Here is a 26,563-nt window from a genome sequence, read left to right as displayed (position 1 = left end):
GTAGATTTTTTTAGGAAATGCTCTTAGATCATCATTTTTGAGGTTAGGGAAGAACTGGGCAGCAGAAGTCAAGCAGTCATGTAGTCTTAATGGGATGCAACAGTTGATACAAGTTCTGCATATAGGATGATCCACCATAATTATCCCAAGTTGAGGTGAGAGGGCCAGTCCTTCCAACAATCCTGATAGATACTATTAGTGGCTCTATATTGATCAGTCTTTGGATGTGGCCTCCTTGGGAAGAGGTGTGACACTGAGCAACACCAGAAGGGGGTTGACAGTTAATGGCTGTCTGTGGACAACACTCCTGGCCATTGGGTAATAAGTCCTTCATTTCTGAAGGGTATCTGAGAAGTACATTTTGGTGCCTAACATTAACAATATCTATCTTAGAACATTGGAAGATTAAAATAGAATCAGTGATAAAAAGTACATAGCAGACTGCCTGCCACATATGACTCAAGAAGAGATGGTTGTTATGGTTATTATACATAGAACTTGGCTCTAAAACATATAGAGCAAGGTAGGGAAACCTTGTTTATTTTTGTGACTCTAGTCCTAGAATAGGGCCTGGAACCAATTAGGTTCAGTAAAGGCAAGCTGATGTGTTAATATAAAAATATATCTGTCACCTTTTGTCTGGAAGCAGATGTTATTTTGAGTTAAACTCTCAACTAAAACAAATAAAGTCAATTCAACATTTAATGACTTACCAGAAAAAAAAAAATAAAGGAGGCACATACATTCATTTGCCTGGGAAAAAAGTTCCAAAGACAAGGAAAACAAAAGCAATGAAGCAGTACTTGACAAATGCATAAGAGCTCCAGTTAAAATGGCTTCTATCACTGGATTTTATATTTTTGGAATATAATTTTCCTGTAAACAGGGAAAATTGTAGTTCAGCTTTTCCACCACTCATAAATGGTAGGATTGTCAATGGAACAATCAACCCAAAGGAAGTACTTATTTCCATTAATGTTTATTGGGCTTTATCTTCCTGCATGCCCAATGTAGTTTGTTGACATGTTTTATTATTTATTTATTTCTATTTATTTAAGTAATCTGTACACCCAAGGTGGGTCCTGAACACTGAGCCAGCCAGGCACCCCTAGGGACATGTTTTAACACAGTATTTATTAAACACTGCTTTGTGCCTGACACAGGTCTGGGGATATAGCAATGAGCAAAAGTTACCAAGTCCCTGCCTTTATGGATCTCACATTCTTGGTGGCAGGAAACCGACAAAGTCTATAAGTGATAACCGTCGCTTAGAAATATAAGCAGGTGAAGAGAGTTAAGACTGGTGGTGCAAGTGTGCTCTTTTGGATACAGTGGCCTGGAAGCCTCATGTTGACCTTCGAGAAGGGACTTGAACTACGCATTGAACATCAACGAGTTAAAAGAAATCTGAAGAGTTCTATCCAGGGGGAACAGCAAGCTGAAAGTCTGAGAGCCTGCGTGTTGTAGGAATAGCCAGAAAGCCAGAGGAGTGAGCGAGGGGGCTGTGTGTTTGGCGATGAAGTAGGCAGGAGCATATATAACATACAGCTTGAGACCACATCGCTAAGGGAGCCAGTGTGTACAAACCTTTCAAGAGACCACAGAGGGCACGATGGAGCGGACTTCCAACAGCGGAGCTACAACGACTCCTTTCCTCTATGGGTAGGGCCAAGTTAGACTATAGTAGGGACGGAACTGGGTCCTGCTCTCAGAAGACCAACCCTCGCCCAGGGGCGAGGGCGGACCTCGGCGGCCCCCAGCCCGCCCGCGCTGCACGGGCCGCGGTTACCAGCAGGCGGTGTAGTGAGCTCGCCTGCAGCCGCCGACGCCCGCCCGTCCCAGCGAGAGAGGAGGGGACCGGAAGGAGCCGCTGGTGCTGCGGGAAGTGGCAGGAGCGGGAGGCGGGGACCCACCTGGAAGCGCCGCGGCGCCGCTGTCGAGCTTCCTGCGGCGGCCACCCGAGCAAGTGCCGTGGCGGGGGCAGAGAGCGGCCACGGCGGCGGCGCTTCCCCAAGTAGCTCACGGCGCCCTGCCCCGCGCGGAAGGTGAGCAGTCGCTCGGGGCACGTGGTGGGGGCCAGACGTGGGGTAGGGAGAATGGAGGAGGAGGGAACCCGGGGCACCATCGGCTTTGGGACCCGGATTTAGAGCCCAGTGCTGGGAGGGGGTGGGTTGGAAGCGACGGCGAAACCCCCACGTGGGGCGGGGGTGCGCGCGCACGTGTGCGCGGGCGAAAGGGGGGCGGGGAGGGCTCTTGGGAGGACGACCAGCGCGCGCTCGCTCAGTAGCTGCCCACGTGACGGCACGCCGAGACTCTCTTTCCACGTGACAGGCTGTGAGGCTGGTTGAGGCAGAGGGTTGTTGTGTCTGTGGTATTAACCGTGGTCGTTGGATGTTTTAGGGTTTTCTATCGCTTCTCCTCTCTACTAGGGGGGACAGGATGAGAAATAAAAGGCGTAAAAGACTTTCTGCTATTTCCTTGTTATCCACGTTCTCAAGTCCCTTAATGAAGCACTTTCCAAGTTCCGAAATACCGATTTCACTGTACCGCCATGTTGGTTCCATGGGAAACTCGCGAGATGCTAGTGGGTTTGTATCGCGAGATCTCTCGATTCTCGCGGGACCTTGTTGGCAGAGCAGTTGTCCTGGATGGCGAATCCTTGGGTTCCGGGGGCCTGGGACCCGCAACTCTTTCTACCAGGCAAGTTGTTAGGGAGGGGCCGGGGGCGAGTGCCTCTTGGTACCGGGAGACGTGCTAGGTCAGCTTCCTTTAGTCTTGAAGGGAATACATTGACCTCATTGAGGCGACACGGTCCTCCTCCCCACCCCCTCGGGCGCTCCGCCACCTGCAGAAGCGTCTGCACCCCTCAGCCCCGGCTCCTTTTCCCCAGCGCAGTGATAGTTCCACCCCTCGGTCTTACTCCCTCGAAGTCCAGAGCCATGCTCCCGCAGTCGTGACGATTCCATAGGACAGCGTTGCTGTTAACTTTCAAACGTTCATGTCAGTTTTCCCCCTTGTTGCCATTTTCTAAAGAATTCCAGACCTGTTAACCATTCTGTCGCTTGTTTCTGCCGCAGTACCTTAGTCCACTGGTTATTTTCAGACGCTTAAAACTACTGCGCCTTTTATTTTTTCCTCTCTGAGCAACATTTACTCCCACTTACTTGGTCATTGATAACTTCCTCACGACTCTAACTTACTTTGTATGTACAATAACTTTTGGCAGTATTTGGAAGGAGCCCTTATATCTCTGACAATAACTGACGTCAGAATAAAATCGTTCTTTTAATTTTGTGCGTGCCTATTAACTCATAATTATCGATATGATTTTGATTACTACTGTATTATGAGGTTGCCATCTTCGATGTTCAGGGATGGTTGTTTTAGGTCACATGGTTACAAGTAATAGTGGAATGTTTTAAGTCAAAATTTTAATTAAAACCAAACTTCTCTTCATAAACTTTGGTATCAAAGTTTGAGTTCGGTTTTTCTTTAAATGAGTTTGACATAAAATTAATTTTTCTCCAACTTTCAATGTCTGAATCAAATAAATTTACAGTATACCTACTTTTCGTATTCTTGAGCCAAGTAATTTCGTATTTTGTAATTTCGTATTCATGAGTCTTTGGATTTATTTAGTATTTGTAGTGGGGAGTTAATTACATAACTAATGAGATAACTAGGTAATCCACTCAAAGTTTGTTTTTCTAAAAAACTACAAAAGTGTCATTTGCCTTTACACTTGATACAGAGAAATATATACAGTAAAACGCTCCCTGTTACACTCTTGCTAAGTTGCCTTACTTAGTCTTAAATCTCTGTAACCACTCTTAGCAGTAGCTGTGTATTATTCCATGTATTTTTTTTTTTTTTAAGGAAGAGGAGGAAGTGGAGTGGTGTTTTGAGATACACTATCACAACATTAGCAACCAGTAAAAAATTTTCTACTCCACGAAATTTTCATTTAGCGATGCATACCTATTGTCTTGACAAATATATGCATATTTACTTTAAAAATAGATTTGTTTATTTCTTTATTTAGAGGGAGGGGCAGAGAGAGAGAGAGAAAAAATCCCAAGCAGGCTGCACCCTGGGAGCACCAAGACCAACACTGGGCTCAGTCTCTCCCAAACCATGAGATCATGACCTGAGCCGAAATCAAGAGTCAGACTCTTAATGCACTGAGCCACACAGGCGCCCAGACAAAAAAATTGTACAGATTTTTTGGTGGTTCGGTTTTATGACAGTATCTTGAGTGATAGCATTATTTTTGTCCTGGAGATTTAGTATGCTGGTAGCTTTGCACTAAAATAAAATAGAATTTAAAGAAATAAGTATGTTATCAGTTGAGCTTTATATTTTTATATTTAGTACTTGTGTTATACATTCACCCTTACATTTATGCTTATATTTTGTGATACATATTCTAAATTATAACCCAAGTTTGTGTATAGGAATTTAAAAAAGTTACCAGCTCAGTTAAATAGTTCTGACCATACAATTTACTGAGCTCAACAGTAGAGTGGTAGGTATATTATTAGTGAATACAGACAAATGTAAATATACTCAGAAGTTGCAGCATTTTGTGATTGTTTTTTTGTACTTTTCCCGCAAACCTACTAGCAGTATTATTTATTAGTTACACAAAAGTATCTATTCTTCTTGGGCAGTGTGATTTTCTTTTGTAATTGTTCCAATTAGGAAAATTGGGGAATGAAAGTGAGTGTGAAAGGTGTGATGAGGGAAAGAGGAAAAGAATGTGTAGTTTGATACTGAAATGGAATTGGAGAAGTTGCACAGAAAAAAGAGGATGGTAGAAGTTTGACAGGGCTGTGGTCCAAGACTAGGCAGATTCACGATGGTTGGAGGGCAATTTGAGTTGACTAGAATTTGGAATCAGTAATTTTAGGCATTTTTTTCTCTTAAAATTTTTAGACTGTTTCAGTCCATCTCAAAAATTGGTTGATATCATTTGTCATAAAAAATCAGCAATTGAGTTTGATACTTAATTGCAACTTTGTGAATTCTTTAGTTAGGTAAAGCCCTCTTGTTAAGTAACATTTGTTGAGTATATTTTATTATTTTTAGAAGTAAATTTTATTATTTTTAGAAGGAAATTGTCAAAATGGCAATGGTCTCAAAGTTCACTATTCTATAATGGCCTTTGCACAGGGATCTACAAAGTTGTGCTTGGTATTTGGGCCTTTGGTAGTTACCATGTGTATCTGATCCTTGCGATACTGTATATATTTCTTACACTTTTGTAATTAATAAACTTTCTGGTAGTGGATCTTGGGAATACCAGTTTTTTAGAGATTAGTATTTATCTGAAATACTGGGTAGAAATATACTGAGAAAATCTAAGGAGGAAGAGGAATGTATTTTATATGGTTAGAGTTTGCTTGAGTAAAACTTAAATAACCAAGAAATTTTATTTTCCTTTTCTCATTTATTAACTGTCACAGAAGTGATCTGAGAACTGATGAGCTGCAGTGATGAGAGGAAATTAATAACATTGATAATTCAATACTGATTTGGCCTCACTTGGATTTTTTTCTTAGGGCCTGACGCAATGCTAATTTCCATAGACCTATAACTTTGTAAACTATACAATGTGATACCTATATTACATATTAATATACCAAGAATATAAATCTTATTTCTTAACTCTTCATGAACCAGTACCCAAGAGAGATTACCAGAAATTACTTGGCCAGAAATGTCAGTGAAAATATGTTGCAGGTGCTTTTTAAAAAAATCTATCTAATTTCATAGGAAAATTCAGTTTGGATTTAACTACAAGAAGTATTTGCTGGAAGACTTTTTGGTTTTTAAAGTAGTATTTAATATAGATGTGGTATACATTGTGGTGCAAATTTCTGTAGTTAATACTTCGATAACTACTGTAATTATACTTTAAAAACATTGAACAGTGAGTATTTCCCAGAGTCTTAAGTGTTAACTTCCAATACCATGGAAGTATAGACTTTGCTATTTTATTTGAACTTATCCTTCTCACCTCTGTTTTTTTCTTTTTAGCTGTTCTTTCTCATTCAGGTAGATCTTTTTTGTATTGTCAGAGACCAGTGAGTTCAGTAACTTTTCTTGAGGAGACTCTCAAACTATTCATTCATTATTATTGGAAACTCCGTTATATTTATGTTATATTCAGTAATTCAGCAAACGTTTTTTGAGTGATAGTGATCTCAGCCATTTGAAACAGCATGGATTTCCTGAGCCATCAAAATAACTGTAAGCAAATACCATAAGCCTGTGGTCTTTATTCAGAAATTCCTAAGTGGAGTAAATAAGTTTTGCAGTCCCAACAGGATTGATTATCTGATTTTTTAGCCCACAGATCATAATCCACAGGATTGGCCATTGGAGTTAGGAACAATGATTGCTGAAATGTAATTATGTTTCAAGGGAAAGGGGAGAAAAACTATTAAAAAATAGATGGAACTATTTTAGAAGAATAGAAGAATAGTGTTTTAAGTCCATTACATAGGGACATCATGCAGTCCTATAATCATTAACTTCAGAGGGAATCACAATGTTGCCAAACAGTGTAGTACATGGTGTGTCACAGGATGACCTTAGTCATAAATAAACTTTTATTCTATGTACTGTGTTTAAGGAAGTAAGAAACTGGTGTCTTTTTAGAAGATTATTATAAGGGTAAGCATTTTCAAAGCTTTGTTAATTAATGCATTTCAGTTTTCTGGAGAATTGACCTATAGAACTCAACTGATGATACCAAATAAAAATGATGCTGTTGTGTATGACATTTCCTGTGTTTTATTTTATTGCATTTCTCTATTTATTAATTTCCTTATTTATTATTTCAAGGGATTACCTCCCAAATAAGGCTCTATTACATTTAATATTTGATATCAGTGATAACCAGTTGTCTAAAGACTAGCATCTTTATTAATGAAGGAATATTCAAAGCAAATAATTAGAAACAGTAAATGACCAGTTTGTATAATTAAGTTCTGTAGTAAAAAAAAATTTTTTTTAATGTTTATTTATTTTTGAGAGAGAGAGAGAGACAGAGTATGAGCAGGGGAGGGGCAGAGAGACACACACACACAGAATCAAAGTAGGCTCCAGGCTGTCAGCACAGAGCCTGATGCAGGGCTCGAACTCACAAACTGTGAGATCATGACCTGAGCTGAAGTTGGATGCCTAACTGACTGAGCCATCCAGGCGTCCCTATAGTTTTATTTTTTATTTTTATTAAAAAAATTTTTTTTAATGTTTATTTATTTTTGAGACAGAGACAGCATGAACGGGGGAGGGCAGAGAGAGAGGGAGACACAGAATCCAAAGCAGGTGCCAGGCTCTGAGCCGTCAGCACAGAGCCTGACGCAGGGCTTGAACCCATGGACTGTGAGATCACAACTTGAGCTGAAGTCAGAAGCTCAACCGACTGAGCCACCCAGGTGCCCCTATAGTTTTTTTTTTTTTTTTTAATGTTTGTTTAATTATTTTGAGAGAGAGAGAGAGAGAGAGAGAGAGAGAGGGGTAGGGGCAAAGAGAGAAGGAGAGAGAATCACAAGCAGGCTCCATGCTGTTGGTGCAGAGCCTGATGCAGGGCTCAGTCTCACAAACTGTGAGATGATGTGAGATCATGACCTGAGCCAAAATCAAGAGTTGGATGCTTAACCAACTGAGCCACCCAGGTGCCCCTTTAGTTTTGAACCGTGAAGTTGAGTCTCCATCCTTAGCCCTGATCAGTTTCCTGAGGAGAGAACTGTTTCATTTTGTAGTGGATTTTCTTTGTTGCTTTGCTTCCCTGTTTTCAGTTTCTTTTAATATGTTAACTTAAACTGTGTGTTCTGTTTATTGGTAGAGTAATGGTAGATAGTATTTGATTTAGGTAGAAAGTGTGTTATGTGGTGTGTTTTAATGACTTTAATGACTGGCTTGAGGATTTTAAATGTGAGGAATTAATATCACCATATTAAAATTTTGATATATTTCTTACATTATTTTAAAAACGCATCTTTTATATACTTGTGGATAAAACATTTAATTCCATGATTTGCTTTCTAACCTAATGTTGGGTAACATTTTTCCATTCTCACAATGAGTCTTCATAACCATAATTATAAATAGTTGTATGATGTCCCATGTGTTGATGTATCATTCCCCTATCCTAAATTTTTGCATATATAAATAACAGTGTGAATAACATTTATACATAAGATATTTTCTTGTGTATAGTATTATCTTCTAGTATATTGCCAACACCAGAAGTGATTTTTAAGTGTATTTTTAAAGGCTTATAAAACCTATTCGTCACACTATCAAAAGGATCAAATTATGTTCATGTTGAAGTGGCTGTTACTCTATACTTCTACATTAAGTATTATTTATAAAAACAATAGAGTATAAGTTATACCACTTTTTTCTTAGATTACTAAGGTGAAACATTGTGCTTAACAGATGTATTTCATTTATGAATTAAGATAAACAGAATTTCAAAATTAATGTAAGTAACCAAATCTTTTGACCTAAGTTTGTTGTTCACTTTTGAACTTCTGAAATTGCTTCTCTGGAAATGTAATAAATAAACAATACTGATTTAATACTGTCTCTTTTAGTTTTTCTAAGTTAGATTAAATAAATTGAACTTTTAACCTCATCTGATACTGGTGTGAAGTGAGAATATAAATGTTTTTCTCCAAATTGGTAATTGTCTCAACTCTATTAAATAATTTTTATTTCTCATTGTTTTGTGTTTCATTTTTATATTTTAAATGTTTTTTATTTTATTTATTTTTACCCCAAACTTAAAAAAATATAAGTATTGATTTTTAGATGATTCTTATGACACATCTTTCTTTTGATCTGGTGTCTTTTTATTGTGATACTTGTTTTTGTATTGATTTTTAAGAGCAGTCTACAAATTGAGGATAATAAAGCTTATTCTGTACAAAAACAGTGTTTTATAACTCTTTTTCTTGTCAGCCAAAATTTGAAATTCTTTTCCCATACCACAGAATTTAGTAGGATTAAATGAAGCAATTTCTCCTTTCTTGAATGGACAAAATATGAAACTACTTAAGAGTACTGTATTAGAGGCTAAACAGAGAAAAACTACTTCAGTAAATTTTTGTGGAATTAGAGAATTAAACTGCTAAGGTCAACAATTTAGGATGTGTGCTTAAGGTGTTTTCCTTTATTAAATAGCAATGTGTAGTTTGACATCATTATTAGCCTCCAACCTATTTAATGAAAAAGTGCTAATTGGCAGTTCTAGAAATTAAGTTACAGAATTACAATACCTTTTTTCTTCAGTTGTTAAGAACAGCAGTATGGCACATTTACTGACATTTAGTAATGAATACTCTAAGAAATTCCGGGTGAGCATTAGTGAGGGCATAATTCATGCCAAGGAGAATATTTTTAATATTGAAAGTTCTTATTGTTTATGAAGGTATGGTTTTTTTCTTTACAAAATAATTATCCAAGATCTTAAAATAATTTTTTAAAGAAGGGAGATATTTTTACCTATTTACACTTTAAAACTGTGGAGGCTCCAAAGTTACTATTTTATTAAGTAATGACTAACATGTTCTGTTGTTTACAGATTGGTGTGATTACATTAATGCTAGGAAGAAATACCAGATTAACTTTCTAAGTGTGGAATCATAATAAATATTTGAAAAAATGTGTGTCCTGTGCTTGGGGATCCCATAAAGAGAATTGCAGGTGAATGATGGGATGAAATTTCTTTCTACCTTGGATCTACATTGGGATGCGATTTAAAGGGATTGAAACATAATTTATACCTTTTATTACTATCAGAAGGAATTCTGCTTACTTCATAAGGGATACGTTGATTTTACAGAATGGCACTGAACTAATCCAGGAAATAGTAGCTGCTAATTGTAATCTGGCACTCATTTATACTTTTCTTACTAGTTTTTTAATTTTTTTAAATTGGTCAGAAGCTTAAGGAAAACCTATCCTGCAGTTCATATACACTCCCATTAGAAAGCAGATTTATTGTGTTTCATAAATAAGGTGGAATACTGCTTTTTTCTAGGTTGATGGTATTATACAGGGAGGTGCCAGGATTTTTTTCTTCTGAGAAAGATGTGTGTATTTGTGAGATTTATTTAACTGATAGCTCTTAAGGAACTTTTTGATACTTCTCTGTCTTTACTCACCCCAAATTTGTAATTCTTGAAGTTTATTTATTTAAATCTCTACACCCAACCTGGGGTTGGAACTCACAACCTTGAGATCATGAGTCACATGCTCTTCTGACTCGGGCAGCCAGGTGTTCCTGTAATTCTTAATCTCAACTGGTTTTACTAAAAAGAAATTTTAATGTTTGTGTTTGCAGTAATGTTTCATTTTCTGAGAGAGAAATGTCCTTTATTTGCTCCCTGCTTTTAAATAAATGTAAATATGATTGTAGTATAATATACACAAAGTTCTCATAAGTGTATATAGTTCAGTGACTTTTAAAAAAATTTTTTTATTATGTTTATTTATTTTGAGAGAGTGCGAGTGGAGGAGGGAAAGAGAGAGAGCGAACGAGGGAGACACAGAATCTGAAGCAAGGCTCCAGGCTCTGAGCTGTCAGCACAGAGCCGGATGTGGGGCTTGAACCCATGAGTGTAAGATCATGACCTGAGTCGAAGTTGGACGCTCAACTGACTGAGTCACCCAGGCGCCCCGGTTCAGTGAATTTTCAAAATGTAATCCTACCTGTGTATTCAGTACTAAGAAGCAGCACGTTATCAGAATCTCAGAAACTGTCTTGTGTTGTATTCTGGTGATTAACACTACCCCATCCCATGGGAAACCACTCTTTGGATGTCTGGTACTATGGAATATTTTTGTCTGTTTTAGAACTTTAATTTTATCAGCATCATTACATTTTTATCTTGCTTTAGAAATCCTAGAACTCAGTGTAATTTATACGTGGAGATTTCAGCTCTTTGACTTAGACATTTTCCTCATCGCATTCATGATTTTAAGAACTCTTAGGGGTGCCTGGGTGGTTCAGTCGGTTGAGCATCGGACTTCGGCTCAGGTCATGATCTCACAGCTTGAGAGTTTGAGCCCCCTGTCGGGCTCTGAGCTGTCAACACAGCTTTGGATTCTGTGTCTCCCTCTTTCTCTGTTCCTCCCCCTCTTGCTCGCTCTCTCGCTCTCTCAAAAATAAAGATTAAAAAAAAAAAACCTCTTAGAAGGGGACATCAAAGAAAATCCTTGCTTTCTTGCTTTCAGATAAGTTAGTAGACCCTTTCAGTGTTTTAGTGTAACTTGGGCAAAGAGGATACTTTTAATTTCTGTCACTGATTGGCCTGCAGTAGTACTTCAGCACCACCCCCCCCACGCTTAATAATTTTGTTTTGAACATTTTGGTATAGCATTCCTGACTAGCTAATGGCTTTTTGGACTTTTATCCTATGAGTTGGCAGCTTTCTTTTCATTCTTTGAATTCCTTTCAAGCAGTGATTCCTATTCTAGTTTTTATGACAGACACCCTGTGGTATCCTCTGTTATTTTAAAGAATATTGTGAGGGTCCCTCTCCCCAAGAAAAACGTCCCAATTTGTTTAAGCCATTTTAATTTTAAGATACTTATTTATATTTATGAACAGTGTAATGTTGTGGTGTGCATATTATAAAATCAAGTTATAGGCTATTAAAAAATGGAGAGCTAAAAGCCTTTTACCTAGTTTCTATCCCCTTTCAGGCAGGCTTCAAGTGTAAGTGCAACTTTTTTTTTCTGTGTATTTTATTTTTAATTTTTTAAATTTATATCTAAATTAGCATATAGTGCAACAATGATTTCAGGAGTAGATTCCTTAATTCCCCTTACCCATTTAGCCCAGCCCCCCTCCCACAACCCCTCCAGTAATCCTCTGTTTGTTTTCCATATTTAAGAGTCTCTTATGTTTTGTCCCCCTCCTTGTTTTTGCATTATTTTGGCTACCCTTCCCTTATGTTCATCTGTTTTGTATCTTAAATTACACACGAGTGAAGTCATGTGATACTTGTCTTTATCTGACTAATTTTGCTTAGCATAATACCCTCTAGTTACATCCACATAGTTGCAGATGGCAAGATTTCATTCTTTTTGATTGCTGAGTAATACTCCATTGTGTGTGCATATATATATACACACACACACACACACACACACACACACACACACACACACATATACATCTTTATCCATTCATCCCTTGGACATTTGGGCTCTTTCCATACTTTGGCTATTGTTGATAGAGCTGCTATAAACATTGGGGTGTGTGTGTCCCTTCGAAACACCACACCTGTATCCCTTGGATAAATACCTAGTAGTGCAATTGCTGGGTCATAGGGTAGTTCTATCTTTAATTTTTTGAAGAAACTCCACACTTTTCCAGAGTAGCTACACCAACTTGCATTCCCACCAACAATGCAAAAGAGATCCTCTTTCTCCGCATCCTTGCCAACATCTGTTGTTGTCTGAATTGTTAATGTTAGCCATTCTGACTGGTGTGAGGTGGTGTCTTATTGTGGTTTTGAGTTGCATTTCCCTGATGATGAGTGATGTTGAGCATTTTTTCATGTGTCGGTTGCCCATCTGGATGTCTTCTTTGCAGAAGTGTCTATCATGTCTTTTGCCCATTTCTTCACTGGACTGTTTGTGTTTTGGGCGTTGAATTTGAGAAGTTCTTTCTAGATTTGGATACTACCCCTTTATTTGATATGTCATTTGCAAATATGTTCTCCCATTCCATCAGTTGCCTTTTAGTTTTGCTGATTGTTTCCTTTGCTGTGTAGAAGCTTTTTATTTTGATGAGGTCCCAAGAATTCATTTTTGTTTTTTGTTTTTTTCCCTTGCCTCCGGAGACATGTTGAGTAAGAAGTTGCTGCGGCCAAGATCAAAGAGGTTTTTGCCTGCTTTCTCGAGGATTTTGATGGCTTCCTGTCTTACATTTAGGTCTTTGATCCATTTTGAGTTTATTTTTGTGTATGGTGTAAGAAAGTGGTCCAGGTTCATTCTTCTGCATGTCGCTGTCCAGTTTTCCCAGCACCACTTGCTGAAGAGACTGTCTTTATTCCACTGGATATTCTTTCCTGCTTTGTCAAAGATTAGTTGGCCATATGTTTGTGGGTCCATTCCTGGGTTCTCTATTCTGTTCCATTGATCTGAGTGTTTTTGTGCAAAGTGCAACTTTCTTATTACATAGTCTCCCTTTCCATTTTCTTTCCTACCCCTTCCATTTCACTTTTTTAACTTGAAAAAGGCATAATGAAAAAAAAAAAAGAAAGGCATAATGAAACATACATTATTGTGTTTCTCCACATAATTTTTCTTTCATCTATGTCCCACAGTTAGCCTGGAAGATACACTTAATTTTCTTTATAAACTAATTTTGTTCATGGTCAGTCAGTAATAACTAAGGACAAGAATATTATAAATGAGCTGTAACTGTTGAAATTAGGTGTTTTGTTCAAGAATAATGTAAGAATAGCATGCACCAACATTTTGGACTCTAGTGATCTTTCCTTTACTGAGCTTTTGTAGAAATTAAATGTTATACCAAGTTTTAGACTAATTTCTAAAGTTTTCTTTTTGCCTCGAGATTTTAAATGTCTGACTTTAATTTTTTTTTTAATTTTTTAATGTTTATTTATTTTTGAGACAGAGAAAGACAGAGCATGAACGGGGGAGGGTCAGAGAGAGAGAGGGAGACACAGAATCTGAAACAGGCTCCAGGCTCTGAGCGGTCAGCACAGAGCCCAACGCAGGGCTCGAACCCACGGACTGCGAGATCATGACCTGAGCCGAAGTCGGACGCTTAACCGACTGAGCCACCCAGGCGCCCCTTAAATGTCTGACTTTAGAGGAGCATCCTGATATAGGAAAACATCTCTTGAAGAATGAAGGAGAGAGTAATGGACTTCTTTTAACTGTTACAGAGTTACCGCTAAATTTGAATAAATGCTTTTTTTTTTTTTAAACATTTATTTATTTTGAGAGAGAGAGAACGAGAGAGAGAGAATGAATGAATCCCAAGCAGGCTCCACACCTGTAATACAGAACCCGATGCATGGGCTCATATCCACGAACTGTGAGATCATGACCTGAGCTGAAGTCCAACATTTGACTGAGCCACCCAGGTGCCCCGAATAAATGTTGTTCTTACTTGGTGAATGAGTCAGGACATTTTCAGTTTGACTTAAGCCACATAGGTAGATGCTTTTCTTCCTGTAGTTAGCAAAATTTCACCAAGGAAATTCTGAGTTATTTGTAATGATAAGGCAGTGGTTCTGAGACTTTAACATGGATCATAATCACCGGTAAGGTTTGTTTGTTTGTTTTAAATAATGGATGGCTGGGCTTTACCCCTAAAGAGTCCGATTTAGCAGGAGACCATACTTTGGAGACTAATAAATACTAGGGTATAGTCAGGGCACCCACCTATAAATAATAAACCCATGCCCCACAAGTGTTTCTGATGTACGTTGTAGCTGAGAACTTTCAAGCAGTTGTTCTCAAAATGGGAATGGCACGATAGCATCATATGGGAACTTGTTACAGATGCATTTTCTCCCGGACTCTGAGTTGGAACCCAGAAATCTGTTTTAAACCAGCCCTTCAAATGATTCTGATGTGTCCTAAATGTGAAGAAACCTTCTTGTAACTCAAAAGTATCCTTCCTGGGCACTTGAACTTGTTAGAAATGCAAATTTCAGGCCCTACCCAAATCTCCTGTATAACAATCTCATTTTAAGGAGAGTCCCAGGCATTTAAAATGTATATTGAAGATTGTATAGGGTTCCTCTAGATGATTATTATAAAAGTAGGGGTGTTTGGCTGGCTTGGTTAGTGAAGCATGCGACTCTTGATCTTGAGGTTGTAGGTTTGAGCCTCATGTTGAGAGTAGAGTTTACTTACAGTTTAAAAAAACAAAAACAAAAACACTTCCAGAAGAAATACATATTGGGGCATCTGGCTGGCTCTGTAGGTAGATCTTCAGGTTGTGACCTCAAGGCCAACTTTGGACGTAGAGATTACTTTAAACAAGGAAGAAAAAAACCCAAAAAACAAAAAGTAATACAAATTAAGTTACTGAACATTTGCTATGTGCTAGATGCATGTAAATACTCTATTCACTATTATTAGTCTTCTCAACAATGTAGTAAGGATGGTTACTGTTCTTAATGGGATATGAACCTAAACATTCAAACTCTGCTTTTGGAGTGAGGTGTTACAGGACCATTTATGTTTTTTCAGTACCATAGTGTATGTTGTATTCAAATTTTTTTGTATTCTATTTTACAATGACCTGAATTTTCTTTAAGGTCTTATGTCCCAGGACTGTTTTTGCTAAAATACTGTGTTTTAGATTAAAACAAAAACAAAAACAAACCTGGAAGTAGATAAGATTTGAATACTTTTGTCTTTAAAAATACATTCTCTTAAGTTTATTCATCAAGGTTACAACTTATCCGAATTGTTCTCTTACACATTTTGTCCTTACATGTAATTTTAATGAGGCAGCCCTTACTGGTTAGGGTTTCAGATGAAATTTTGCACAGTGGGTAGTGTCCTATATTCAAGGACTGTATTTGTTTATTAAAGACCACCACAATGTAGTTCAGTACCTCGAGTCCCCATTGTGCTAAAATTGAACTTTTGGGTTCAATTTCAAGTAGGACATGAAGATTTGCAGAGTAGGAGACCTAAATACTGGTCTTAATTTCAAGGTAGTATAAGAGAGGAACATTCTGGTCACTTTATTAATTACAGGATTTTTTTTTTTGGAGGGAGGATTTCTGTGTCATATTCTTCTAAGTGTACAATTCAGTGATTTTTAGTAAATTTACAGTGGTTTGCTACCAACTCCATAGTCCTGTTTTAGAACGTTTTCATAAGTCAAAAGGTTTCTTTTGCCTAGTTTATTAAGTCATTCTAACCTTCAGCCTATAATAGATTAAAAAAAATCAGCTGGTATATTTTAGAAGTCCTTGAGTACAGTGCCAAACTACAGCGTAGTAGTAAAAACCTATTTATAAATCTTAATACATAACCCTGTTTTTACTTTTAAGAAACTGAAAAAAATACTATATTAAATCAATTATTCTAGTTGAAAAGATTAAATATCCCTTCACACATCCTTCCCTGGTAAAATGGTTTGTGTACTTGTTTTCTTTTCCTGTAATAGTTGTATATTTGCATGGCTTGCTTCCTTCTCAGGTTCAAATGTCACCTGGTGTAGAGAGGTTTTTTTTTTGAAGAGGGAGTTTCCAGGTGGTATCATTTACATAGACTTCTGTGTGAATGGTGCTCACTGATGTTACCTTCATTATGCCATCAAAAATAGCCCCCCTCTACACGTTTCCTTGGTTTTATTTTTCTTCATAGTAATTATCATCACTGATATTTATTCTCTTCTTCTCATTAAATTATAAGATTCATGAAGATTGAAATTATGTTTTATTCAGTGATTTAGTCTCAGTCTGGAATGATGCCTTGTTCATGGTGGATGCTTAGTGACTGCTAAATGAATGAATTGAAAATATGAAATACTTGCAACAATGTTGGACACTAGGAAAATGCTCTTTGAAAAAAAGAAAATGCTCGTTGAATTCTTAGCTATTAGTACTACAGCTGCTTAATTCTTTATACATTTAATGTACTGGATTTTATTTTATTTTTTAGCAATTTATATGCCTTATGGAGTAGTATAAAATTTCAATAAGCAGGACTTGTTTTGAATACTTAAAACTCTTTTAAAGTTAAATAAAATTTGTAAATATAGTGAGTCACAAGTTCTTTTAAACATTCCGGTATTGCTTATTAACCAAACACACTTAAGTCTGGCAGATTCTATAAGGTTAAAATTCTCCTAAACATGACAAGAATGTAAAAAGATATATAGAATAGTTTTAAAACCTAACATAGACTTACTAATATTGTGGGTTTGACATACTTAATTTCAGTATTTAGTTCTAGTTCGTGTTGAAGGTTGGTAGTCACTTAAGGAAACACTTCTGTTGTCTTGAGCAGGTTGAATTTTCTGTGACACCTTTATGACCACAGATCAGTTACCATCTCCTCATCTGACTCTCAGACTAATCAGTTACCATCTGATTATCAGCCTAGCATTGGCCTTGGAAGCTGCCTTTTGTCCAGGTGGTTTTTCTTAAACCACGGAGAGGCACATTGAAATCTCATCCCTATGATAACTGGAACTCCGCCCTTTTGGTTTCTTCTGAATTCAAGTTTAAGGCCTTTTGTAAATATTTTGTAACTGCTTTTTAACTCCATTGCCTGAACAAGGTCTATAAACCCCACCCAAGTTGCTTCACCACTTGATTGGATTCCAAGAATCCTTTTCTACCTATCTGGCTAATGCTGCACAGGTTTTAGATCGTCTAAGTGACACAAAGGATCTAAGAAGTGTTGATAGCTTTTGTTAATTTGAGATGATTCCAGGTGTGCCTGGCTGGCTCAGGTAGAGCAGGAGACCGTAGATCTCAGGGTTGTGAGTTCAAGCCCCACGTTGGGTGTGGAGCCTACTTAAGTTAATTTCTGGTGACTCAAAGTATGTTACAGGGCTAGAAACAGACATAAAATCTTCTTTTTAAAAAAGAAAATAGTAGTTTTTGAAATCATTTTCCATCGTTGGAGGTAATGTAGAAAGGTACAGGCTAGCTTATCAGCATTAAGAACATTACATTAAGAGGCATAAAATAACCTTTTTTTAAAAAGTTTATTTCAGAGACAGAGGGACAGAGAGAGAGAGAGAGAGAGAGAGAGAGAGAGAAAGAAAACGAGCAGGGGAGGGGCAGAGAGAAACAGAGAATGCTAAGCAGGCTCCCTACTCTCAGCACAGAGCCCAACAGAGGCTCAGTCTTATGAACTGGGAGATCATGACCTGAGCTGAAATCAAGAATCTGTTGCTTAACTGACTGAGTCATCCAGGTGCCTCTAAAATAACCATTCTTAAAAAGTGTTAAAGGGCACCTGGCTCAGTTAAGCGGCTGACTCTTGGTCTTCCTGGTCTCAGCTCAGGTCATCATCTTGCGGTTCATGAGTTCAAGCCCCCTATCGGGCTTTATGCTGCAGTGTGGAGCCCGCTTGGGAATCCCTCTCTCCCTCTCTCTCTCTGTTCCTCCCCTGCTGTGTGTGGACACTCTGTTGCAAAATAAACTTTAAAAAAAGTGTTAAAAAGTGGGGGCGCCAGGTTGGCTCAGTTGGTTGAGCGTGTGACTCTTGATCTTGGGGCTGTGTTGGAGCCCCATATTGGGTGTGGAGATTACTTAAAAAAAAAAAAAAACTTTAAAAAAGTGTTCAAAAGGGATCAGTGTCAAACTTAGAGATATATCTAAAAAGGCTATTTTTTTCCTTGTCCTTTTTAATATTTTTATTAATGCTTTGGAAAAATACGCAGTTGTGTTTGTAAAATTTCAGAACAACTCACTGGCAAGGGTAGGTATAACGTGGAATTCAAATAGAAAAATTCTATGAGCAGAATTCTGTTCAATTCACCAATATTAAGGCACTGTACTAAGAGAATAAAAAAAGAATTGCACTGCTTGTATAAGGAGCCTATAATCAAGTAGGGAATATAGACACACCCAACTATACATTATAAAATCTGTGCTAGAAGAATTAAGCCTTATGGGAGCAAAAGAGGGAGAAGTTAATTCTGATGGATCATTGAATTGGGCTTTGAGGAAGAAGGGTTTTCCATTGAAGATGGAGAAAATCATTGTGTCTTTTATTTGTTTTTTATTTGGAGGACAAAAAATCAGAATCAGCTGGATGTATTAAGACAGGGATAATATTGTGAGCAGATAAAGAATAGATTGTAATCTCAGACTAATCAGTTGTTCAGCTGAATCCTTCAGTTGTTCAAGAAGGATGACAGTGGCCTGAACTGGAGCAATAACAATAGGACAGAAAGAGAAGTAGACTGTTCTTTTCAAGACATTTTAGAAGAAGAATAAGTAGTTCGTTGATTGTATATTGGTGGGAAAAGGGAGAGCTAAGATGTCTTAAAATTTTTTACCTTGGGTGATTAGATATTTTTCATTGAGATTGTTGACATAGGGAGGAGCTAATATTTTGGGGGTTGGAAGAAAATGACTACAGATTTGTTGAATAAAAGTAGAGTCTAGAGATTGAGACCTCAGATTATGGCATACTGAAGGTTGTGATGGAGTTTGGGACTAGAGATATAAAACTTCATAGTTAAAATAATCTGAATTATAATAATGGTTTTACCTGGGGAGAGAGGATAAGAAATGGACATGCACATTTTGGGGGGTGCAGAGAGCAGTCACAATGCCTGAGAAAATGATAGGAGACTTGGAAAATTGATTTCAGAGGTTAGAGGAAAACTAGAAAGAAACGGGGATCAAACAGAGATGGAAGTTTCAAAGTGAAGAGGGAACTGATGACTGGGTTAAAAGATTCTGAGGGATTTAAATGGTGTAGGGACTGAGAAGAAAAACCTTTGCTTTTGGGGGAAGAACTAGTTGGATTTGATAGGGACTTTTAGGAGTTTGATTTTGTGTAATCTCAGGGATCCAATAGTTTGTTGCTTTGAAAAGGAAAAAACAAAGGAAATACCAGGCCGCATTGGTCTCTGTTGGTATATCTCTACTATAAATTTAGTTTTCTGGCTTTTTGTTTATACTACTGTTAGTTTCAAGTGTAATTAACTTTAAAAAAAATTTAACATTTGTTTGTTATTAACAGACAGAGACAGAGCATGAGCATGGGAGGGGCAGTGAGAGGGGGAGACGCAGAATCTGAAGCAGGCTCCAGACTCTGAGCTGTCAGCGCAGAGCCCAACGTGGGGCTCGAACTCATTGACCAGAGCCAAAGTCAGATGCTTAACCCACTGAGCCACCCAGGTGCCCCAAGTGTAATTAACTTTTTAAAACTTTTCATTTAAGCATAACACATACACACGTACAAATGTAAAACATAATCATAACTAAGCGCATAGCCTAGTGAGTTTTCAGAATGTTGAACATTCCCCAAGTAACCCGCAACTAAAGCAAGAAAGAGAACATTAGCAGTACCTTCTAGTCACTTTCTACTTCCCATCCCAGGGGTAGACTTTATTCTGACTTTTGACAGTATACTTTTCATTGATTTTGAACTTTATGTAAATAACATCAAGTATTAGTTTTTGAAAGATTTTAAACCGAAATATTTTTATTATTTTTGTTGTAAAATTATAGAATCATAAAATTTTTGTCCTTTTGCTTACAGGGAAAAGATCATCTTTTGTTTATGTGATTAATATGTGAATGTGTACTGACTTTTTCATTGCTTGGTAGAAATTTCCAGAGGCACCTGGGTGGCTCAGTTGGTTGAGGATCCGACTTTGGCTCAGGTCATGATCTCACGGTTCCTGAGTTCGAGCCCCACATTGGGCTCGCTGCTATCAGCACAGAGCCTCTTTTGGATCCTCTGTCCCCCCGTCTCTCTCTGCGCCTTCCCTGCTCATGCTTGCTCGCTCTCAAAAATAAACATTAGAAAAAGGTTTCCGTAGCTCTGTATGATGAAATTGATGCTGAAATTACATTAATTTATTTCTTCTGGATAAAGGTAAAACTTTTTTTAGTGAAAAATTAAAAAATCATCAAAAGTGGCTTAGATATAAAGCAGGATTTAATTTAGAATATCCAATTTAGGTATCTTCTATAAGATTTTGTTGCTTTTATCTTCCGATGAACATACTGATTAGGAAAAGAGATCTTGTAGAAAGAAAATAGATAAAAAGATAAAGGACTTTAGTGGTAAGTTTGATATTAAAACCAGAAAATAGACTCTGATAAGGCAGGAGAACATAAAACTCTTCTCATAGGGGATTTGATGACACTTGACATCTTTTTATGTCCTGTGTTCCTTGGTAAATGTTTTACATTGTGAGTTTTCTTACTGTGGAAAGTTTGGCCATGCACTTAAAACAGTGGAATGAAATGGCATTTTTGGCAATGGTTCCTGAGGGATATGTTTAGTCTGAAGTTTTGATAATCAGGTTTTGGAATTTGGCATCTGTGTATTTCTCTGATAAAGGTTGTTGCTACCTCAAATGTCAAATTACTCTGGTTTTTTGGATATAAAAATTTTCCTTAGGTAAACTGAAATATCTCAGAGTCAGCATTTATAACCATTCTATAGCCTTGAACAGGATGTCTAAATGCCTTGTTAGAATTTCTAGCAAATGTTTCTTTTAACCTGTATTGATTTGGCTATATTTATGACATGGTGTCTTCAGGTTTGATTTTTTTTTTTCTTTTTAAAGATGTATAGAAATTAAAAAAATCTGAGACCCTTCTCATCCTTACACCTTCAGTCATACTTCTTTGGAAAGGAATTTTTTCTTGTTCAAAATAGAAATACCACATTAAACTTAAAAAAAAAGTTTAAGTAGTTGATTAGGTTTATTAGATAGAATTAAATGAAATAGCCTAAATCTAAAATTGTCTTGGGGCACCTGGGTGGCTCTGTTGGTTAAGTGTCCAACTCTTGACTTCAACTCAGGTCATGATCTCACGGTTTGTGAGTTCAAGCCCCACATTGGGCTCTGAGCTGACAGTGTGGAGTCTGGTTAAGATTGTCTCCCCCTTCTCTCTGCCCCTACCCTGCTCATGTTGTCTTTCAAAAGAAATAAATAAACTTAAAAATTTTTAATCTAAAATTGTCTTTCATTAGTAACATTAAAACATTTAAAGCCACAGAGTGATAACAAATCAGTAAAGCATATTGTAAGCCTTCTTTTCTATGTAAACTATGTTCATAAGCATATTTTAATGCATTTTTTGTAAAGTCGCTTTAAAATTTAGAAGTTTTGAGGTGCCTCGGTGGCTCAGTTGGTTGGGCATCTGACTTAATTTCAGCTCATGTCATGATCTCATGGTCTGTGGGGTCAGACCCAGAGTTGGGCTCCATAGTAGCAGCATGGAGCCTACTTAGGGTTCATTCTCTCCCTCTCTCCCTCTCTCCCTCTCTCTCTCTGCCCTTCCCCTCCTTGCACTCTCTCTTTTTGTCTCTCTCTCTCTGAAAATAAATAACTAAACACTTAAGAATACAGAAATCTTTATAAAAAATAAATTTAGAAGTTTTGTTAAATACAGCTTTATCTTAAAAGCAACCTGATTGTCTCCCATCAAGGGCCTTAAAAAGTTTGTATCCTGTGACCTAATAAGGTTGTTGTGAAGAAGTAATTAGAGATGCAGACATACAATCTACAAGGATGTTCATCAGAGCTATTTATGAGTAGTAAAATATCAGAAATAGCCTAATGTCCTAAGAGAATGGATATAGTTAAATTAGGGATTACTTAGGTTTTTGTATAGGTATTAACAGTTTTAAGACTTTAACCATGTGGCATGTTAAGTGGAGTGGGGAAGGGGAAGAAAGCAGGATACAAAGTAATGTGGGGTGCCTGGGTGGCTCAGTCGGTTAAGTGCCTCAGGTCATGATCTTGAGGTTCTTGAGTTCAAGCCCTGTGTCAGGCTCTGTGCTGACAGCTTGGAGCCTGGAGCCTGTTTTGGATTCTGTGTCTCCTTCTCTTTCTCCCCTGCTTGTACTTGTGCATCTCTCTCTCTCTCAAAAACAAACAAACAAAAAAACTCTTAAAAAAAGTAAATGTGTGTGTGTGTGTGTGTGTGAATTTTGATTTAAAAAATGCACATAGAAATAAGAATGGAAGGGGCTCCTGGGTGGCTCATTCAGTTGAGTGTCTCACTCTTGATTTTGACTCGGGTCATGATCTCACAGTTTGTGAGTTAGAGCCCCACATCGGGCCCCGCTTGCGATCCTCCCTCCCCCTCCCCCTCCCCCTCCCCCTCTCTCCCTCTCTCTCCCTCTCTCTCCCCCTCCCTCCCTACCTCTCTCTCTCTAACAATAAACTTTAGAAAAAAGTAAGAATGGAAGGGAATGCACCAGTATGTTAAGTGGTTGTTGAAATGGGTAAGCTATATTTGTACTTGATATTAAGGCTGTCTCTAATAATGATTGTATAAATATTCATTTTGTAAGTATGGGTTGGACCTCAAGTTTTAGAGTAGGCTCTGGAGTATAAAAGTGAAGAAAACAAGAGAAGTCCTTCTAGTGGAGCTTATATTCAAGTTGTGGGAGACAAAACAAGCAAATATTTGGTTGAACGTTATGAAATTGCTGTTATTTAGCTATTTTTGACATAGAAAACTGGCAGTTTCTTATGGTTCAACCTAATATATAGGTCACATGGTGATAAGTGCTCTGGAAAAACCTGAAAGTAGAGTAACGGGGATAGAGATTGTGGTTGTGTGGAGGCAGGGAATATCATATATAGGTGGTTAGGGAAGCCTGATATGGTGATACCTGAGCAGAAGACTGAAAGAAGTGTGAGAACTCACCAGGAATGTATTCTACACAGATGGAATAGTAAATTGAATTGCATGTTACTCTATGCTTGGGAGAATGCTTAAGTGTTTTGCACTATCATGTATTTTAAACAATGATCTAACTAGCTTAGGCCACTATCTTAGCACATTCAGTTTTCCTAGGCAGATGAATAGAACTAAGATATGATTTATCTTCTATGTGTTTTTTACATACATGTATTTTCCCAACTTTTACCCTATAAAAAAATCTCATTTATTATTTTCCCTCGTAATCTATATTATCAAAGGTTTTGTTTGATAAATTTTGTTAATACCTTTTTTTTTTTAAGTTTATTTTGAGGTGGGGGTGGGGCAGAGAGAGAGAGAATCCCAAGCAGAGCCTGATGTGGGGCTGGAACTCACCGTGAGATCATGACCTGAGTTGAAATCAAAAGTCAGATGCTTAACCAACTGAGCCACGCAGGCACCCCAAATTGTGTTAATACTTCTGATCAGCATTGAGATAACCAACATACCTATGTAACTTTCTAGTCAAGAAACATAGGTAGAACTAATGATAATTTAAATATGGTTGATTCTCATTATTTGTTGATTCCATATTTATGAACTCACCTACTTGCTAAAATACTTATTTTTCCTAAAATTTATTTATAGCCCCAAAATGAATACTACTGGAACTTTTATAGTCACTCACAGACCTGTGCAGAGTGATGAAAAGAGTCATCCAAGGGACATGTTCCCACCTGAAGTTGATCAGGGTTATGCTCTGTCTGCTTTCACTTCTCATACTGTAAACTCTTTTTTTCACAGTCTATTTAGTGCCACTTCTTTCACATTTGTGTGTGGTGTTTTTTTTTTGTTTGTTTTTTTGGATGTGAATGTGCTGTTTAACATGTCCCCCAGGGGTGCCTGGCTGACTCAGAGCATGTGACTCAATCTTGGAATTGTAAGTTTGAGCCCCATGTTGAATGTAGAGTTTACTTTAAAAAATAAAAATAAAATGACCCCTAAGTGTAGTACTCGAAGTGCTGTCTAGTGTTCCCAAGTGCACTAGGTTGTGATGTGTTAGATAAGCTTCATTCAAGTATGAGGTATGCTACTGTTGGCAGTGAGTTCAATGTTAATGAGTTAATACATATTAAATAAGGTGCATTTATTTATTTAGTTAGTTAAGTAGGCTTCACACCCAGCAAGGAGCCCAGTATGGGGCTTGAACTCAAGACTCTTGAGATCAAGACCTGAGCTGAGATCAAGAGTTGGATGCTTACCCGACTTAGCTACCCAGGCACCCCAAATAAGCTTTTTTTTTTTTTTTTAATTTTTATTTATTTTTGAGAGAGAGAAACACAGAATCCAAAGCTGGTTTCAGGCTCTGAGCTGTCCGCATAGAGCCCAACGCAGGGCTCAGACTCACAAAGATCGTGACCTGAGCTGAAGTCAGATGTTTAACCAACTGAGCTACCCAGGCGCCTCCCGCATAAGCTGTCTTTAAACAGAAACACATGTTAAAGATGATTATATATCAACTGGCTGATGAAAATGTGACCAGAGGCTTGCAGGAACTTTAACCTATAGGAAAAATGGTTCAGTATTGGCTAATTCAGTATTTGTGGCAACTTTATAGAACAAACTACTATGAATAACAAGAATCAACTACTGAATAAGAGATTTGTTATACCAGTTCTTTTTTTTATTATTATTATTATTTTAATTTTTCTTTATTTTTGAGAGGCAGAGAGAGACAGAGAGAGGGAGATACAGAATCTGAAGCAGGCTCCCAGCCTCTGAGCAAGCTGTCAGCACAGAGCCCGACGCTGGGCCTGAACTTAGGAACCGTGAGATCATGACCTGAGGCAAAGTTGGATGCTCAACCAACTGAGCCATCCAGGCGCCCCTGTTATGCCAGTTCTATGTTTTTGAAATATTGAAACTGTCTTGGAAACTCCCTAATCTCCTCTATAGATTCTTAAAGGTGGTGGAGCATCTTCATAGAGGTGGATGAATATGCTGATGAAAATTTTTTGTCCTCTCAGAGAGAATGACGGTAAAAATGCTAGAACTTGGAGGAATTCCTATAGGTCTGGTAAGATTCAACTTGCTTGCAATTTGATATTCAGCCCTTGACATTGATATCAAAAGATTCTAGAAGGGCTCTGTTCTGATAGAGGAATGGTAAAGTGTTCTAATTCCTTGTGAATCTTTGTCTCATCTTGATTATTTTATTTTCTCTTCACACTTTTTGTAGTCTTGTTTTTCTTGATTGTTTTGTTGACTAAGACTATTGAGAATTCTTAGGACAGATGGAGCCTGGCTTTTAGAAAGCATTACCTAATCATTATTACCTGTGACTGGGTTTTAAAGAAACTGCCAGTAAACTGAATATCCTTAAAGATAAAAATCACTGAATAAAATTAAAGTGAATTTAACTTTTTTCCTTAATTAATTTAATTATTTTTTCATGGATATAATTTGTCAAATTGACTTACATACAACACACAGTGCTCATCCTAACAAGTACCCTCAATGCCCATCACCCATTTTCCCTTCTCCTCCACTCCCCCATCCACCCTCAGTTTGTTCTCTGTATTTAAGAGTCTCTTGTGGTTTGCCTCCCTCCCTCTCTGTAACTATATCTTTTTCCCTTTCCCTTCCTCCTTGGTCTTCTGTTAAGTTTCTCAAGATCCACATATGAGTGAAAACATATATCTGCTCTTCTCTGACTGACTTATTTCATTTAGCATAATACCTTCCAGTTCCATCCACATTGCTGCAAATGGCATGATTTCATTCTTTCTCATTGCCTAGTATTCCTAACTTTCTCCCAAAATTTAACTAATTGACAAATTTATAACTACTCAACACAGCATTGCAAAAATTGAATTTAACATTATTAATGTAAGACTTGTTTTTCATATTTTAAAGCAAGCACTTAAGAATCATAATTATAAACATTTTTTTCTTTTTCAGTGTTTATTTAAAAGTTTTTAACATTTTTTTCACTTTTGAGAGACAGAGTGCTAGCGGGGGAGGGGCAGAGAAAGAGGGAGACACAGTATCTGAAGCAGGCTCCAGGCTCTGAGCTATCAGCACAGAGCCTGATGGGGGGGCTTGAGCCCATGAACTATGAGATCCTGACCTGAGCTGAAGTCAGACGCTTAACTCACTGAGCCAACCAGGTG

General features: G+C 37.6%; 1 protein-coding gene across 5 annotated transcripts in view; it reads left to right on the top strand.

The window, feature by feature from the left end:
• Positions 1-1,850: 1,850 nt before the first annotated feature.
• The window catches only part of ZZZ3 (zinc finger ZZ-type containing 3), a 108,087-nt gene continuing 83,374 nt past the window's right edge, over positions 1,851-26,563 (top strand). For 2 of the 5 annotated variants that reach the window (XM_043575310.1, XM_043575312.1), the window contains exon 1: positions 1,886-2,045. The gene's annotated coding sequence lies outside the window, so the exon portion shown is untranslated. Of the gene's footprint in view, positions 2,046-2,318; positions 2,701-26,563 lie in introns of those variants that run through there. The other 3 variants (XM_043575308.1, XM_043575313.1, XM_043575309.1) reach the window with 3 other exon arrangements.

Source organism: Prionailurus bengalensis, chromosome C1, assembly GCF_016509475.1.
Source record: "Prionailurus bengalensis isolate Pbe53 chromosome C1, Fcat_Pben_1.1_paternal_pri, whole genome shotgun sequence".
In the NCBI taxonomy this organism is placed as follows: Eukaryota; Metazoa; Chordata; class Mammalia; order Carnivora; family Felidae; genus Prionailurus; species Prionailurus bengalensis.
Note: the sequence above shows the minus strand (reverse complement) of the source record. Positions and strands in the feature narration are given on the sequence as shown.